General features: G+C 45.1%; 1 pseudogene; it reads left to right on the forward strand.

Moving 5' to 3' along the window:
* Window positions 1-6: 6 nt before the first annotated feature.
* LOC139360012 (serine/arginine-rich splicing factor 10 pseudogene) lies at window positions 7-16,271 on the forward strand (annotated as a pseudogene).
* Window positions 16,272-17,220: the final 949 nt, after the last annotated feature.

Consider the following 17,220-nt stretch of genomic DNA (forward strand, 5'->3'; position numbering starts at 1 on the left):
CTGTTCCCCAACCAGCTATCTCTGCTCACTCTTGTAGTTATTTTGTGTATGTGTGCTCTTGGTTTTGAGTGTGTCGCTTGTGTTCCTGTCCAAGTTTAGTTTTTTCTTTAAATGAGTGTTACATTACAGTAAATTGGAAATTTGGCTGGTTGTAGATTTAATTGCATATTTGTGTAGTTGACCACAAACCACTAGTGATCTAATTGTGAATAGTAAGTGACTTTCTTTTATACATCGCTACTTGAAATCCTGATTTCAACTTAAATTCTACTTGGTTTGCATCCTTTGTTTATGGATTTTTGTCTTTTTATCACCAAATCTGTAAAACAAGTTCTTTTCTAATACAAAAGCACCAGTTTACCTTTCAAGAAAAACTACCTTCTGAAAAGTTGACAGAAATATTTCTCCATTTATGAAATTGATTTGATACAGATTGAAGTAAATCATTGACTTTTTTTTTTTTTTTTTTTTTTTTTTTTTGAGAGTCTCGCTCTGTTGCCCAGGCTGGAGTGCAGTGGCGCGATCTCAGCTCACTGCAAGCTCCGTCTCCCGGATTCACGCCATTCTCCTGCCGTAGCCTCCTGAGTAGCTGGGACTACAGGCGCCCGCCACCATGCCCGGCTAATTTTTTTTGTATTTTAGTAGAGACGGGGTTTCACTGTGTTAGCCAGGATGGTCTCGATCTCCTGACCTTGTGATCCGCCCGTCTCGGCCTCCCAAAGTGCTGGGATTACAGGCGTGAGCCACCGCGCCCGGCTGACATTGTTTTAAAAAGCAAGAATAAAGGCATTTCTAAGATAATTTTAAAGAAACTAAAATTCTATTCTTTTTTTTTTTTTTTTTTTTGAGATGGAGTCTCGTTCTGTCACCCAGCCTGGAGTGCAGTAGCTCAATCTCGACTCACTGCAACCTCTGCCCCTCAGGTTCAAATCAGCCTCCCGAGTAGCTGGGATTACAGGCACACACCACCACGCCCAGCTAATAATTTTTGTATTTTTAGTAGAGATGGGGTTTCACCATGTTGGCCAGGCTGGTCTCAAATTCCTGACGCTAAGTGATCCGCCCACCTTGACCTCCCAAAGTGCTGGGACTACAGGCGCAAGCCACTGTGCCTTTCCTCTATTTATTCTTAATACTTAGACGTATCACATATCCATTCCAAGACTTCACTGTGGGTTTTGGACAAATTCTTAGGCTGTGGTAGACTTGCAAACATAGATTCAATGATGGGCAAGATCATCGTTCTAGAATTGTTGGGCAGAGTTACTTTGTCAACTTTAGGATTAGCCCCCGGAAGTATTAGTCTAATTACTCGGTTGTGTTACAGTATTTGTACAATTCCTGTTTAGATTGGATAACTTGTGAAATGAATTAACTTTTACCTAATGCTAGGTCAAAATCTTTCAGGGGGCCTTGAAAATAATCTCTATTTTAGAAGCTTTCCTTGTCCCAGAGTAAGCCAAAACTTGTCGGGAAGTAATGTTAGCAAAACTGATAAGCACTTACTCTGGTTCTAAGTCGGGATCTGCCTTTCCCTGTGTGCCTGTGTTAATTTTCTTGCTTACTGAAGTATTGGGGAAGAGAGACTTCAGGAAATCTGTGGGCCTGTGTTACAGGAAATAGCCATACCACACTGGATAATCTGCAATGTGAATAACCAAGAATTAGGCAAACCTATTGGGAGACCTTTACATTATTCCATTTTCACAACTGGAAAGGTGGATGCTAAACTGAAAACATTAGGTTTGGCTAGCTGCTCAAGTTATTGTAGTGTTCTATAATTCTTCCTATAAAAGACTTTATCAAAAGAATCCCATTGCAAAGTAGACTTTTAGCAAGAATGGAGGCTAGAATAATTAGGTTTAAAAAAACAGGTATAAAATAGGGGTATTAAATGTGTTTTTACAGATTGTTCAGTGAATCTGGTAGCCCAAAACCAGACACTGGTTCTCATTCTGCTACCTGCCCCTTCTATCCCTTAAATTTCTACTTTTCTCATTCTAAAACTGTGAACATCTTTTCCTTGTCAGTATACTTCTACAATGTAATTTAATGGTAGCAGTAATATTCTCTCTTCTGGCTATCCCATAACTTAACCATTTGCTCTTAGTGACTAATCGAAGTAACTATGGGCAGTGGAGCCCTGATGAAATATAGGGAAGGACATTGAGAAGCCTCAGGAGGAGATTCAATTTAGTAAAGATTTAAAATAGCTGTTCTCTTTAAAGTGGCATACCTTCCCCCTTGGGTACATCAGAGCAACTCTTCCTATTAAGTTTCTTCAGCTGATTATAAGTAATAATTGAGAATTGTGAAAGAAATGTTCCCGCCATTGAGATTTTCTACTGCCTCCATACTCGTTTATCTACATTTTAAAGGATTGTGTTTGTACACCAGTACAAGAAAACTTCATAAGGAGGGTAAATGATGAGATATTTTAAATAGTAAATGGAGTTCACTGATCAGAGATTGGAATTGGGAGGGAAGATGGCTAAAGAGAAACCACACATTTCTAAGCCCTTGGGGTGAGTTTAGATCCTCATTAGTCTCAGGGAAAATGGGGATATTTGTAACTTGATTACTAAATGAGTTGTAAAAATAGACTTCCTGCTGCCTTTGAATGTGTTCTAAATGATAAATCTTCAATCTCTGAAAGCATGTGCGTAAGTGCCTTCCTTTTGTAATGTGGAAGTTTTAAGAAGGAACTACAGTAATCAGCTGAGTTTAAACCAAAAACTGAAAAGAACTGGCTTAGTAACAAGAGGCTTGCTAGTTTAAGAAGAGGCAGTAAATGAGAGTCAAGATTATGAGTCTGCTCAACTCCTACCAGCAACATTTCAGTTTACCCAAAGCTGCTAGCAGTGTTATACATAATTTTCTGCATATTTAAATATGGAGCATGGGGATGGGACAAGTCAGTCACACCATCTTCAGGGCTGCACAAAAAGATACAAACATGATCTGTACCATAAACTGAGTCAGATGGTGGTTCTCGTAAATTAGAATCATCTTGGATAAGTCAGCAATAGTTTACCTATATTCAAAATGGAAAATCTGAGTGTAATTACTTAAAATTTGGAAATAAAATGTAGATATTCCCCTATATTAAAGCATTAAGGCTTTTATATCTGTTTCATGACATTTTCAATATCAGAAACACTGAGTGGAACTTTTGACATGATCTGTTTCTGCAATTTCAGGGAAATTACCAAAGTAGTATCACAAGGGACATGAATGGGTAGTGGTTTCAAGTCTACTTGAGTCAGAGGTGAAGTGCTAGGCATTATACCTTAACGATAAAACTAGGGCTAGGTGCAGTGGCTGATTGATGCCTATAATCCCAGCACTTCGGAAGGCCAAGGCTGGAGGATCACTTGAGCCCAGGAGTTCAAGAGCAGCCTGGGTAACAGGGAGACCCTGTCTCTAGAAAGCTAAAATTTCAAAAAGGATTGAGGGAATACTTGATAACTCGTAGATTTGGCTAATGCCCAACATGTGTAAATTAGCCAGATTTATTAGGTGACAAGAGAATGTGATCATAGAGATAACAAATAGCAATGCCTATTGAAAAATTATTAGTATTGTTGAAGTAAAATTTTCTGAAAGACCGTTTAAAACAACAGAGAAATACTGGACAGATAGACTGTGTTGCCCAGGCTGGCCTCAAGCGATCCTCCAGCCTTGGCCTCCCAGAGTGCTAGGATTACAAGCATGAGCCACTGTGCCCAGCCTACCTAGGATGTTTTTTTAAAAATCCTGGAAGCTCTAGTTATCTAGAGGCTAGGCAGATCTTTCTAAGTTTGTGTCTTCAGTGCATGAATGAAGGTTCTCAGAATTCATATTCTGAGAGCTGCCATCTCATTTGAATTTGAGAAAGCCAACTACAAAATCCGCTTTTCTTGGACTATTCCCAGTGGTTTTTCTGGAACCACACATAATCCAATGAAAAGATCTTATTCTTATGTCTGGAAGCTTGTGAGAACTCTTGAGTCAGTCCTATCTTTTATGTTTTCCTAAGCAGGTGATTCCAAGTGCTTTTTCAAAAATGCATCCTCATGTTGAAGATTGTATTTGTGGTCAAGGATTTCAGAAATGGTCCCTTTTCTTTGCTAATAGGCAGGCTTTTTTGATGTCCCTATTACTTTAGATGGTGCCGTTATCTTTTTAACTCTCCCCAGGAATAGCATCCTTCTGCCATCCCTTCCACCATCACCACTGCTTAGACACCCTTAGTTGCCGCCCCTTCCTGAGAAAAGATGGAATCAGGACTCTACAGCTCTCTCTCCCTGGGGTCTTAAAATCCAAGTAGACCAATGAAGGGAATTTAGTCACCTTTTAGAGTACATCTGATTTTTCAGTCATTTCCTATGCTTCCCAAATCCTGGTCATTACACCTAGAAACTGCTCCTGGGCTAGCCCTACAAAGGTGTCAGGGCATGGGAGTTGTAGAATTTCATTTTAGTCTCCAACTTGGGCTTCCGTTTCAAGTTCCCTTATTTTCTGGCTTTGTTAGAGGGTATTTAATCCCATATTTTGCAGATTAATATTTTGCATCTCATTTTCCTTATCTGTAAAATGAAAATAATTGCCTCTGAGAACTGCGTGAAACCTAAGTATGAAACTAAGGCATAGAAAGGCTTGCTGTGAAGTACCTAATTTACTTTCATAGGTAGCATCCTCTTGTTCTGTTTCTTTTAAAAATCCAGCATGACCCTGAAAAATACTGTTGAAGGGCTCTCGAAGAGCAGTGTAAAGTAAAAGTGAGAAGCCTTTGGGGTTTAGAGCACTACCTTTAGTTGTGTGGCCCGGTTAGTACAAAGTGAATTCAGGTGCATACTTAATCTTTACCATACCCCTAGAGGTGGAAGTATTATCTCCATTTTGCAGAGAATAAAGCTGAGGCTTAAGGGTAAAAATTAGTAAAGAGTGAAAAATAAGGAACAGGCTTAAGGTAAAAATTCCCAAGTCTAAAGGCATTTTAAGAGAATTCCATGGAAAATGCCTCAGTTTTTTGCACATGTGAGCATTTTTCATTTAACTCTGGTTCTCTTATTCCTGGGCATGCCATTCAAAAGATTTCAGTGGCCCTTTTTAATATGATAGGAGTAATTAATATCCTCAGACTGTCATGACCATGAAGAGCTTGGGCTAGTTAAGGCACAAATAATTGTTTCAGAATCTATTTGTTGACTCAATGGGCACTTGCCCTGCCAAGCAAATGAAATGTCAAAATCAGCCAAAGCTATGGTGGAGTCAGAATTTTTACTTAGTTTCATCTTCGATGCCATAGCATGAGCAGATAGTGGCCCAGCCAGACAACTTTGTTGACTTTTTGAAGGATTGGTCTTTTTCTAGAATAATGCAAATTCATTGACTTAAGTGTTTGTAGTTCTGAGTATGTAGTTTGCCTTGTCCTAGAGAGAAAAATCAAGAATGGGTGATGGACCTCATATTTTATTACTATGTGATGCTTTTTATTTTTTCCTCTTCCTGAACCACATTTTTTTGTTTGTTTTTGTTTTTGCGTTTTTTTTTTTTTTTTTTGAGACAAAGTCTCACTTGCTCTGTCACCCAGGCTGGAGTGCAGTGGCATGATCTCGGCTCACTGCAACCTCTGCTTCCTGAATTCAAGCGATTCCCCTTCCTCAGCCTCCCGATTAGCTGGAATTACAGGTGGCCGCCACCACCCCCGGCTAATTTTTGTATTTTTATTAGAGACGGGGTTTCACCGTGTTGGCCAGGCTGGTCTCAAACTCCTGACCTCAAGTGACCTGGACCACATTTCAACCTCTAGCTTCTTTTCTGTTCTGGCCCTCCATTTTCTATCACTTTTTCACATTTTACCAAAAAGCTATTTAAATCAGTCCACTGACCTATGGGTCTTCATTCTGATCCCAGTGTCTCTAACATACCCTTGACTAATAGCTGCTAAAAGTGTACCAATTGAGAAGAGGGTTGGTTCTGCTTCCAGGGATGGCTGCAGGACTTTAAAGTTGCTGCCAGATCCCACACTTGTAAGCCTGTTTCCTACCCACCTCCCCTTGTCTGGGTGGGCTAACCTCAGCTTCTCCCTTTAGACCAGAGGTACTCAACCTTAGTACTATTGACATTTTGGGCTGAATAATTTGTTGGGGGGTAGGAGGCTGTCCTGTGCACTATGGAGTGTTTACCAGCATACCTGGCCTCCACCCACTAGATGTCAGTAGTACACACACACACCATGCGCGCACACACACAGTTGTGACCATCAAAAATGCCTTCTGACATTGAAAGCCAAACCCTCATTAGCCATTCCAGGGCTAATGAGCAAGCAAGTTCTAGGTTGAGTACTTGAGTTAAGCATGCTCCTAAATGTTTTATATACAATGACACTTAATCCTTAAACTCTGTGAGGGAAGTAGTACCCCCTCCTACAGATAAGAGCCCCATCTCGGAGATGAATGAACTTGCCCAGGGTCACACAATGACCGAAAGAATGGCATTCGGCCATTGTGATGTGCATGTTCTTCACCCCTGCTGTGTGTTGCTTCCTTACCGAGCAGCTTACATTCCAATTGAAATGCCACAGTCAGGGTTCCTAAGCCCGAGGACCCCTTTACAGAGCTGTCTCTTGCACTTCCCAGGTTCTCTCTAGAGATCTTGCTGCCAGGCAGCCAGACCACTGTGCCCTGAGGACCTGCTTTACAGTCACCCAGGCCCGAGCCTGCTGCACTTCCCACCTCAGACAGTCTGCCTATTCCTGGCAGCCGCATCAAGTTGCCTCAGAATCTGGTGAAAGATAGGTTGTGCATGGAACAAACAAGAATTCAGCTGCCTGAATCCATTTTCTTAGGCTTCAAGTAAGATTTTATTTGAAAACTTGGGATGCCTGCACCTTTCTAGGAAGTCTCATTTTCCTGTGGTTTTCCCATTTGACCGTTGTTCCAGGAAGGAACCAGAGGACTTCAGAACCATCACCTTCAGGCCTCACAAAGGGTGGTTGGGATGCTGTCTCACGGGGCTTTGAGACTTGGCTAAGTCCTGAAAGGGCTTAGAGGGACATCCTTAGTTTGCTCTTCCAGTAACAACGTAGAAAGACACCTAAGTATGAGTCCTTGGTCTTCTTTGCCAGATCTGGATCCACTTTTTAAGGGTGTGCTAAGGGCAGCGCTAAGACCACTTGGAGCTAACCCCAGTGGACCTCTGTAGGGCTTTGATGTCACACTGGTTTGACCCAGCAAAGCTCCACAATGGATTTGTCACTATATCACTCAGATCTTGAAGAAGGCACTTTATCTCATCTACAAAGGGACCCCAGAAACCAGTGCTGAGGGAGTGTGCTCACCTGTCCACCTCCTACCTGGGTTTCAAGGGCAAACACAGCCTTGAGGCAGTGCTGCTTAATCCCACCTGAACCTTAGTGTCACCTGGGAGCCTTTTAGAGGTGCTGATGCTGGACACCGCCCCTCTAAGATCCTGAATTAGTGGGTGGGCTGAGGCAGGGCTGTGTGGGAGCGGGGTGTTCAGCCCTCCAAAGCCAGGGTTGTGAACCACTGCTTTAGGCTGCAAGCCTGAAATTTGTTTGACGTCTTGTGTTTTATCTTAATCAATAAATTCGCATTTTCCTAACAAAATCCGTATTTAATATTAAACTGTCTTCAGTTAACTCACCACACACATTTTCAGGAGTAAAATCAATGCACAAGATGTTTATTACATATATCACATAGCTCCTGGAGGTTTTGCTTTAGTTTGAGGCAGGTAAGCTCTTTAAGAACAAGGCATGCTCTCACAGTCTACAAAGCTGTGAAGACGTGACAGGAGAGGAAATTGTCCAGCTTTGCAATGGACCATTTTCCTTGGGCTTTCCTTGGGCTTTTGGATACTGCTTTTTCATTTGAATCAGTGCCTGGGTGTGGGCTCAGGTTTTTCAGGGGCTTCATAGGCTACATAGTTGCAGTTGCCTCTGGAGACATAAATGAAAGAGGAACAAAAAGCTCAGTGCTTAAATAACAGTCTGTTTTGACCAGGAAAAAAGACACAGATGGAGGAAAACCCTGAAGGTACAGCAGGGATCCCGAGGCCCAACGCAGGGCGAGAATCTTCTCCGCCTCCCCAGTCCTCAGACCTGCGGGCTTCTGTTGCTCCCACTTAGATGCCTCTCTGTCTTTTTATTTCATTCCAGAAAGAATTCCATATATTATATTTGACTCTTCTGCCAATCCTATGAAGTTGGACAGCTACCTGATTTTACAGATGAGGGGAAGGGGGCTGAGCAGGGCTGCCAGAACTGGGAACCAGGAGGCCCTGATGCCAGAATAACAACTGGGGAGGCTGAGCCCACACGGGCCCATTTGGTTTGAACAACCTCCAGGTTCCAACCCGGAACCCACCTCTTCACAGAATGCTTTCAGCATTTAAAGCTCTCTAAATTGGCCAGGTGCGGTGGCTCACGCCTATAATCCCAGCACTTTGGGAGGCCGAGGTGGATGGATCACTTCAGGCCAGGAGTTCAAGACCAGCCTGGCCAACATGGTGGAACCCATCACTACTAAAAAATACAAAAAAAAAAAAAAAAAAATTAGCCAGGTGTGGTGGTGCATGCCTGTAGTCCCAGCTACTAGGGAGGCTGAGGCATGAGAATAGCCTGAAACCGAAAGGCGGAGTTCGCAGTGAGTAACTGCAGCCTGGGTGACAGAGCAAGACTCCATCTCAAAAAAAAAAAATGGCCGGGTGGTGGCTCACGCCTGTAATCCCAACTTTGGGAAGCCGAGGCGGGTGGATCACTTGAGGTCAGGATGTTCAAGACCAGCCTGGCCAACATGGTGAAACCCTGTCTTTATTAAAAAACACAAAAATTAGCTGGTCATGGAGGTGCACACCTGTAATCCCAGCTACTCCGGAGGCTGAGGCAGGAGACTTGCTTGAACCCAGGAGGCAGAGGTTGCAGTGAGCCGAGATCGTGCCACTGCATTCCAGCCTGGAAGACAGAGCAAGACTCCATCTCAAAAAAAAAACGAAAAAACTCTAAATTCACAGTTTGTATTAACAATGGTAAAACAAAGTCCGCTGGGTGTGAAATATTTCATTCATAAAAAAGCACCTGTCTCTTCTGTGTTGTTCATAGTAATCAGCCTGCCCTGGCCACTCAAGTATTTGTTAGTCTACATTACTGAGCACCTAGAACATGGAGGTGGCACTGTGCTAGGGGCTTACCTATGATACCTATTATCTGGGGGGCCAGCCTTGCCCCTTAGCAGGTACAATACAGCATAGGACTTTTTTTAGGGTGGACTTGATCCCACACCAGTGCTTCCATGAGATGCCCTGTGCCTTGACACCCTAGAGGCCTTGTGAGGGACTTCAACCCCTAACCTATCCCTGGGTCCTATAGGAGGACACTCTATTCTGACTAGCTGGCATGAGAGGGCACCTGAGGTATGGCACTGTGCAAAACTGGGAGGCAGGTTGGCAAATAACCCAGGGCGTGGGCTGACCACATGAAGGTATCAGCATGCAGGGCATCTGGCCCAGCCAAGCCCAAACGCTGGGTGAGTTTAGAGTGGACAGAACCTCCATGCTATTTCAGAAGAGGAGAGGGAACTAGCAGAGGAAAAATGTATTAATTCTGAGACTGACCAGGGAGAAACATCATAGAAAAAAAGGTGACTATCAGCCCAGCAGTCCAGATACTTGGCTGGAGAGTCCAATACAGAGAGCAGCTTGACCAGATAAGACTTATAGCCAGGGATGGAGTGCTGGCAAGGACAGGGTGATGACTTTCTGCCAGGGCCAACTGGACCTGGCCAAGCAGGCAGGCGGAGCTCTGGAGGTGGCAGCTGAAAACTCTGGGCCTGGATGGATCCTCAGGAAGTGCTTCCACCCCCTCCTCATCCCCAGGCCCTTCCCAGGCCTCTCACTGCCATCCAGCCTCCCTCCTCCATTGTTCCCTCCCACTAACATTTGTCAGCTGGGCCCAGCATTCGGCTTGGGGAAACAGACACATAAAAAGGACTCTGTCCTCAGCTAGCTGGGTCCTTCCCTCCCACTCAGCTCTCCCCTGGGGTTTAGGAAACAGGACTTCAATGCATTCTTCTGATGCTGATTGAATTCCTTCCTTCTGGGCAGCTTTGTGTGCCCTTGGCACAAAATGGGAAAGGGAGCAGGAAGGGTTTAAAATAGCATACAACTGGCCAATTTGCACACCAACATAGGCTAGCTATTACAAACCCCAAAATCCAGGTGATGCAATTTGTTCCAACTGTCTTTGGCATGGGCTTTAGTGTGGGTTTGCATTTTGAAGAGCAATGGAAATAAACATACCAAGTGCAAATTCTGTTTCTGTTGCATGTGTTGGGGCTATTGCAAGGTGTGGTTGCAATTCAGGCTGCAACTTGCTTTGGTGTCCGAATAAATTGTGGTTGTCATCCATTCTTGGCCACAGGTCCCCTCAGATGACTTGTGGTCATCGGGTGCTGTTGGAATCAGCAATTTCTAGGAACCAGAAACTGAGACTGCCATGAAAGGAAGCCACTTCTGGGCGCGGTATTTAAAGATATGTTCGACAGCTTCTAGAAATGGCCAACACAGGCTAGAGTCCCGATTGCAAATAAATACTTTTAATGTAAAACACATCACTCATGGAGAGTCCTTCCTTAGACAGTTGAGAGGGCCAGTGTCATGAATACAGAGCGTTTATTTACAAAGAATGTTTTAAATCATTTTATTAGTTACTATGTCTGTCATAACCAGGAAAGAACAGCCAGCTGTCCTGGGATGTCTGCATCCACTGCATCCACTAGGTTCACTTAGTAGTGGCTGAGTAACTCAGATTTGTGCCTAGGCAAAATAACAAATATATAGGTCAGGGACCTTCTGGGTGGCTTGGGAATGACTGCATGTCAGTTGCACAAATGTCAAGGGTCTATAATAGACTTGCTGTCAAGCTAAGGGTTTTGAGGAGCATAGGGTCACTACACCTATAGACATTTTGTTTCCCTTCTTTGAAAGGAAGAAAGGCCAGGCGTGGTGGCCCACACCTGTGATCCCAACAGTTTGGGAGGCTGAGGCAGGCGGATGGCTTGAGCCCAGGTGTTTGAGACCAGCCTGGGCAACATGGCAAACACCAACTCTACAAAAAATACAAAAATTAGCCAGACGTGGTGGCACATGCCTATAGTCTCAGCTAGTTGGAGGGCTGAAGCAAGACGATTGCTTGAGCCTGGGAGGTAGAGGCTGGAGTAAGCCATGTTCGTGACACTGCACTCCAGCCTGGGTGACAAAGCAAGACCCTATCCCAAAAAATTTAAAAAAAAAAAAAAAAAAAAAAGGCAGGAAGAAATACCAGATATTTTGGATATCAAAAAAGGGAAGAAATATCAGATATCACCTTATCAAAATGTTCTAGAATTGCCTAATCTTTTTTTTCCCTCCTAATCTTTGATTTGAATGACTTTTTTTAGGTCTCAAAGCATTTCACAGCTATTGTCTTCCTTTTTAAGGGCAGGAGAGGAGATCCTGGGTAAGGAAAGTGGCTGGGACATGAAAAGCCTTTTTACTCAAAATCACATAATTATTCATTAGTTGAAGGTGGAATTAGAAACCAGGATTCCTATTGCCTAGTAAAATTTCTATTTTACATCCTGCTGCCTCTGTTACTTGGCTCTAATATTCCTCATACTTCCCCCTAGAAGGTCAACTTGTCATAGATACACGCCTGAAATTCCACCATTAGAGCTTCATCTGTTTTGCTTAAGGGATGAATGTGAATTAAATTGCAACTCCTCCTAGAAGAAAGGTATCTTTAAGTCAGGGATCAGCCAACCTTTTCTGCAAAGGACCAGATAATATTTTAGGTTTTGCAGGCCATACAGTCTGTCGCAAGTATGCAACCTGCCTTTGTAGCACAAAAGCAGCCATAAACCATACAAGTGAACAAAACATTATTTATGGACACTGACGTCTGAGTGTCATATGATTTCCACGTATCACAAAATATTCTTCTACTGAGTTTTTTTCAACCATTTAAAAACGGAAAAATCATTCTTAGTTCATAGGCTGTACACAAACAGGCAGTGGGGCGCATTGGTGCAAAGGCTGTGGTTTACTAGTCCTTGCTCTAAGGTGTCCTTGGTCATTGGCTGTGCTTTGTGGGCAAAAGTTCTATTGAAAAGATTGGGTGAGAAAACTGAGTGAACAGGAAGCCACTGAGCACCCTAAGCAGGAGGCGGGGAGTGCAGACAGGTCATCACCATCTGCAGTGTGGCCACTGCTGTCTTGAAGCTGTAGCTTGAGCACATCTACAAGGCAGCAGCTGCCCACTGACCCATCTGTGCAGCCACTGCATTTGGGGCACCCACTGGAGCCATTCAGACCCACTGTCCATCTAAGGGTAAGCCAGATGTTCCCACACGCTGCAGCTCAGCTGCTCCAATATTCGGCTCCTTTCCTCCAACTCCCCCATCGGTCTGGTAAGATCCTTGCCTCGCCATAAAGAGGCTGAAAGGTCCTTGTTCCATGTTTCTGTTACATGTGAGAGATTCTGTTTCTGTTTTAAAATATAAAAACCATTCGAGGAGGAGGTTGTTGCTATAGACTGCCACATGGTAGACACTGGGCATAAGGTGCTATCATCTTGAAAGCACTTGCTCTTACTATCTCATTTGGTTCTCCTGGGCAGAGTAAATAAGAAGAGGCAATTATCATCACCATTTCACACATGGAGAAACTAAGGCCCAGAAGTTAAAATGACTTTCCCAAGGCAGAGTAGAGGAGGAGGGTCTGCATCCAGGTCTGACTCCAAAGCCCTGACCTCCAAAGCTTGCAGTGCACTGGGACGACTCCGGGAGGGCAGATGTGCAGAGAGTAGCTCCTGCAGAGCCCAGCCTCCTCCCATCCTCCCATCCAGATAAAGAGCTGGCCGAGCACTCATGGCCCAAAAAGGCTGCTGGCTACTCCCTGCAGCCTCAGACTCCCCAAGGTCTCACTGAGGGCCCTTCAGCCTGGCAGTTCCTCCGTGGTCTTCTGCCACTTTGCCTGGTATGGAAAAGGGCTTCCATCCATTGGCAATGCCCACTGCCTGCCCCATTCTCACCTGCCCAGCAGCTTAGTCTCCAGGGAGGTCTGCCAGAGCCTCAAGGCCCTACTGCGTGAATAGTCCTCCCAGAGAAGCTTTTGTTCTTAGCTATTTACTAGCTTATCGTCTGACATGCCGTCAGCACTCCGTATACATTTGTCGCATGGATAAAGGAATGAATTAACCTTCAGGTACCCCAGAAATCCCACCATAAGATTCCCTGAGCTTAGCTCAGTGACATAACCCACAGGGTTTTTTAGAATTTAGTCCAATTGGATGAGCCTATAGTAAGGATGCAAGGGAGCATCCACTGGGCCTTTCTCTTCACACACATTCACTTCACCCTCATGGCCATCTGCAGTCAGCACCCTCATCACTCTATTTTACAGAGCAAGGGACTGGGGCCCGTAACATTGAGGAACTTGCTCAAGGTCACCCAGGTGGCCAGGGATGGGATGAGGATTGGACCCTCTGAGGCCTGTTGTCTCCACACAGTTCTCACCGGCCTTTTTTAGGCACTAACTCATGCAGGTAAAGGAGGCTCCAGAATTACCCCAAAGGCAAATGGGTGCATGAGCCATGCTGAAAAAGGAGGGAGCTCAGAGGCTCCCCCATGTCAGCCCCAGCCAGTAGCACCAGGCGCAGACAGGCCACACTGGAACTTTGTGGAGCTGCATAGAGCTTGCTCCCTTCTCCCTGCAGGCTGCATGCTGGAGGCTGGAATTCCAGTGCCAGCATGGGCAGGTCCAGAAACCTGGTATCACAGTAGGCCTTTCTGCAGAAGCGAGCAGCCTGGATGCATGGATATGACTTGGCCCAATCTGAAGGACACTGACTCTCTCCTGGCCTGTGCTGTCCAGGAAATCCTGCGATTAAAGTCACATCCCTTGGTGTGTCACTGCTTCTGGTTTTCAGGAATCCCTTATAAAAATGCATATTTAAAAAATAAAGAAGCCAAGTATGGTGGTTCATGCCTGTAATCCCAGCATTTTGGGAGGCCAAGGCAGGTGGATCACTTGAAGTCAGGAGTTCGAGACTAGCCTGGCCAACATGCTGAAACCCCCGTCTCTACTAAAAAATACAAAAATTAGCCAGGCATGGTGGCTCACTCCCGTAATCCAAGCTACTCAGGAGACTGAGGCCGAAGAATCAGGTGAACCCAGAAGGTGGAAGTTACAATGAGCCAAGATCGCACCACTGCACTCCAGCCTGAGCAACAGAGCGAGACTCCATCTCAAAAAAATAAAGAAAGAAAAATGGATGTGTGAGGTGAAAGGAGTCCTGGAGCAGAGAGGAACGGAGAAGGTCCTAATATCTACTTGGCAACTTTGCCCTACCAGGCACGTGTCCTGCACCAGGCCTTCCTCACACCCACCAGGATATGGACTCAGCCTCCCGGGACCTGCTCCATAGAAGATGATGGCAACATGCAGGGCCAGAGGAACAGGGTGGGCTGCACCCCCAATAGCTCACAGCTTCCTTCTCTTAGGTCTCCCCAGTGCTTTCTCACTGGCCCCAGCTTCCTCCTTCTTCCTTTCCACAGCAGCCTCCCACTCCCCAGCCCCCGCTACCAGCTCCTCCATGCTTACAGGCCCACGACCCACACTGAGTCCGGCAGACAAGAGCCTGCAGCTACCAAGACCCACCCATCTTAGAAGGCAGGAAGAGAATTAGAAATAATAAGGTCTTTTTCCTTGAGATTTGAGGTCAAAAGCTAGCTAGCGGCTGCACAGGGAAACCAGTTCAGCTATCTCTGACATCAGAGCCTGAGGTTTCCAAGCCTGTGCCCTCAGCAGTGAGGCTGGTAGGTGGGATCACAAACCCCTCCTCCTCCGCATCCCTGCGCTCTGCATCCCTGCTCGCCTCTCACTAACACTGCTTCTAGTTTCTAGAGGCAGTTGCAAAGCCAACTTTAAGGCTAAGGAGTCCAAAGGAGTCCAGCGCTGAGGGTGAATTTCAGGCATGTGGCAGGCTGTGGGGAGAGATCATCAGTCTTCAGGTGACAGTCTTTTCTCCACCTGTGAGCAAGGTTGACAAGGGCAGAGGTGGCCTCACTGCCTTCAGCTTGTCTTCATTCAGGCTGTGGTCATTTCTATAGACCAGTGGTACCCAGACCATCAGCATCATCGTCACCTAGGAACTTGTTGGCAATACAAATTTCTAACAGCAGAGCTGTGGACAGTTTGCCTGGTCTGTTAGGGCCTCCGGCCTGGAATCACGCCATCGTCATGTCCCACTACCTGCACAATCCTCCAAAACATGTCTCTGTCCATCAGGAACGTGGCCAATGACACCAGGTCTGCAGATGGACAGGATAAATTTGGTCATGATGGTCCTACAGGAGATGTTTATGTTCCACTTGATTTCCACACCTGCCGTCCAGGAGGATTTGCTTATGTTCAATTTGAGGATGTTCGTGATGCTGAAGATGCTTTGCATAATTTGGACAGGAAATAGATTTGTGGACATCAGGTTGAAATACAGTTTACACAGGGGAATCAGAAGACACCAAATCAGATGAAAGCTAAGGAACAGAGGAATGTGTACAGTTCTTCACGCCATGATGGTTATGACAGATACAGAGATTCTAGAAGCCAAAGTTATTAAAGGAGATCCAGAAGTCAGTCTTTTGATTACAATTATAGAAGATCTTACAGTCCTAGAAATCAACCAACTGGAAAACCACAGAGTAGCAGAAGCCATTCTGACAATGGTGGATTCAAACACCAAAATCCATCTTTTTTGGATGAAGGCTAAATCACATTCTGGGTCTGCATCCCACACCAAAACTAGAGGCACCTCTAAAACAGATTCCAGGCTGGGTGCAGTGACGCACACCTTTAATCCCAGGAGTTTGGGGGGCTGAGGCTGGAGGGTCACTTGAGCTCAGGAGTTTGAGATCAGTCTGGGCAACGTGGCAAAACACCGTCTCTACAAAAAAAAAAAAAAAAAAAAATTAGCCAGGCATGGCAGTGCATGCCTGTAGTCCCAGCTACTTGAGAGGCTGAAGTGGGAGGATTGGTTGAGCCTGGGAGGTGGAGGCTGCAGTGAGCCTCGATTGTGCCACTACATTCCAGCCTGGCTGACAAAGCAAGACCCTGTCTCAAAAAGTAAGTAAAAATGAATAAATAAATCAGATTCCAAACATATTAAATAATCCTGGCTCAAGATATGAAAAGGAATCAAAGAAAAAAGAACTATTTAGATCCAAATGTCAGTCAACATCACAGTCTAGTTCTAGTTCAAAATCTAAATCAAGGTATTGGACTGCTCCTAAAGCCAACGGCCACTGATAGTATAAACTAAGATTGTTTTTAGGAACATATCATTTATTTATAGTTTGGTTTACTTAAATTATCAGGAATTGGCCAGGCATGGTGGCTCACCCCTATAATCCTAGCACTTTGGGAGGCTGAGGCAGGCAGATCTCTTGAGCCCGGGAGTTCGAGACCAGCTTGGGCAACATAGTGAAACCCCTATCTCTACCAAAAATTAAAATATTCGCTGGGCATGGTGGTGTGCGCCTGTGGTACCAGCTACCTGCGGGGCTGAAGCAGGAGTATTGCTTGAGTCCAGGAGATCAAGGCTACATTGAGCCTAGATCACACCACTGCACTCCAGCCTGGGTGACAAAATTAGACCCTGTTTCAAAAAAAAAAAAAAATCAGGAACACAATATTGTAACGATGCTTTTAAAACACTTCTTTTTAAAAACACTGTACCAGGCAATGGTAATAATTCAAATGATATGCTGTGGAGAAGTCACTTTTAAGAGTCCAGTTTGTAACCCCGTCTCTACTAAACAAAATACAAAAACTAGCCAGGCGTAGTGGCGGGCACCTGTAGTCCCAGCTACTCGGGAGGCTGAGGCAGGAGAATGGCGTGAACCCGGGAGGCGGAGCTTGCAGTGAGCTGAGATCGCGCCACTGCACTCCAGCCTGTGAGACAGAGCGAGACTCCGTCTCAAAAAACAATTAAAAAAAGAGTCCAGGCCGGGCGTGGTGGCTCACGCCTGTAATCCCAGCACTTTGGGAGGCCGAGGCGGGTGGATCACGAGGTCAGGAGATCGAGACCATCCTGGCTAAAACGGTGAAACCCCCGTCTCTACCGAAAATACAAAAAATTAGCCGGGCCAGGTGGCGGGCGCCTGTAGTCCCAGCTACTCG

Source organism: Macaca nemestrina, chromosome 19 (assembly GCF_043159975.1).
Source record: "Macaca nemestrina isolate mMacNem1 chromosome 19, mMacNem.hap1, whole genome shotgun sequence".
NCBI lineage: Eukaryota > Metazoa > Chordata > Mammalia > Primates > Cercopithecidae > Macaca > Macaca nemestrina.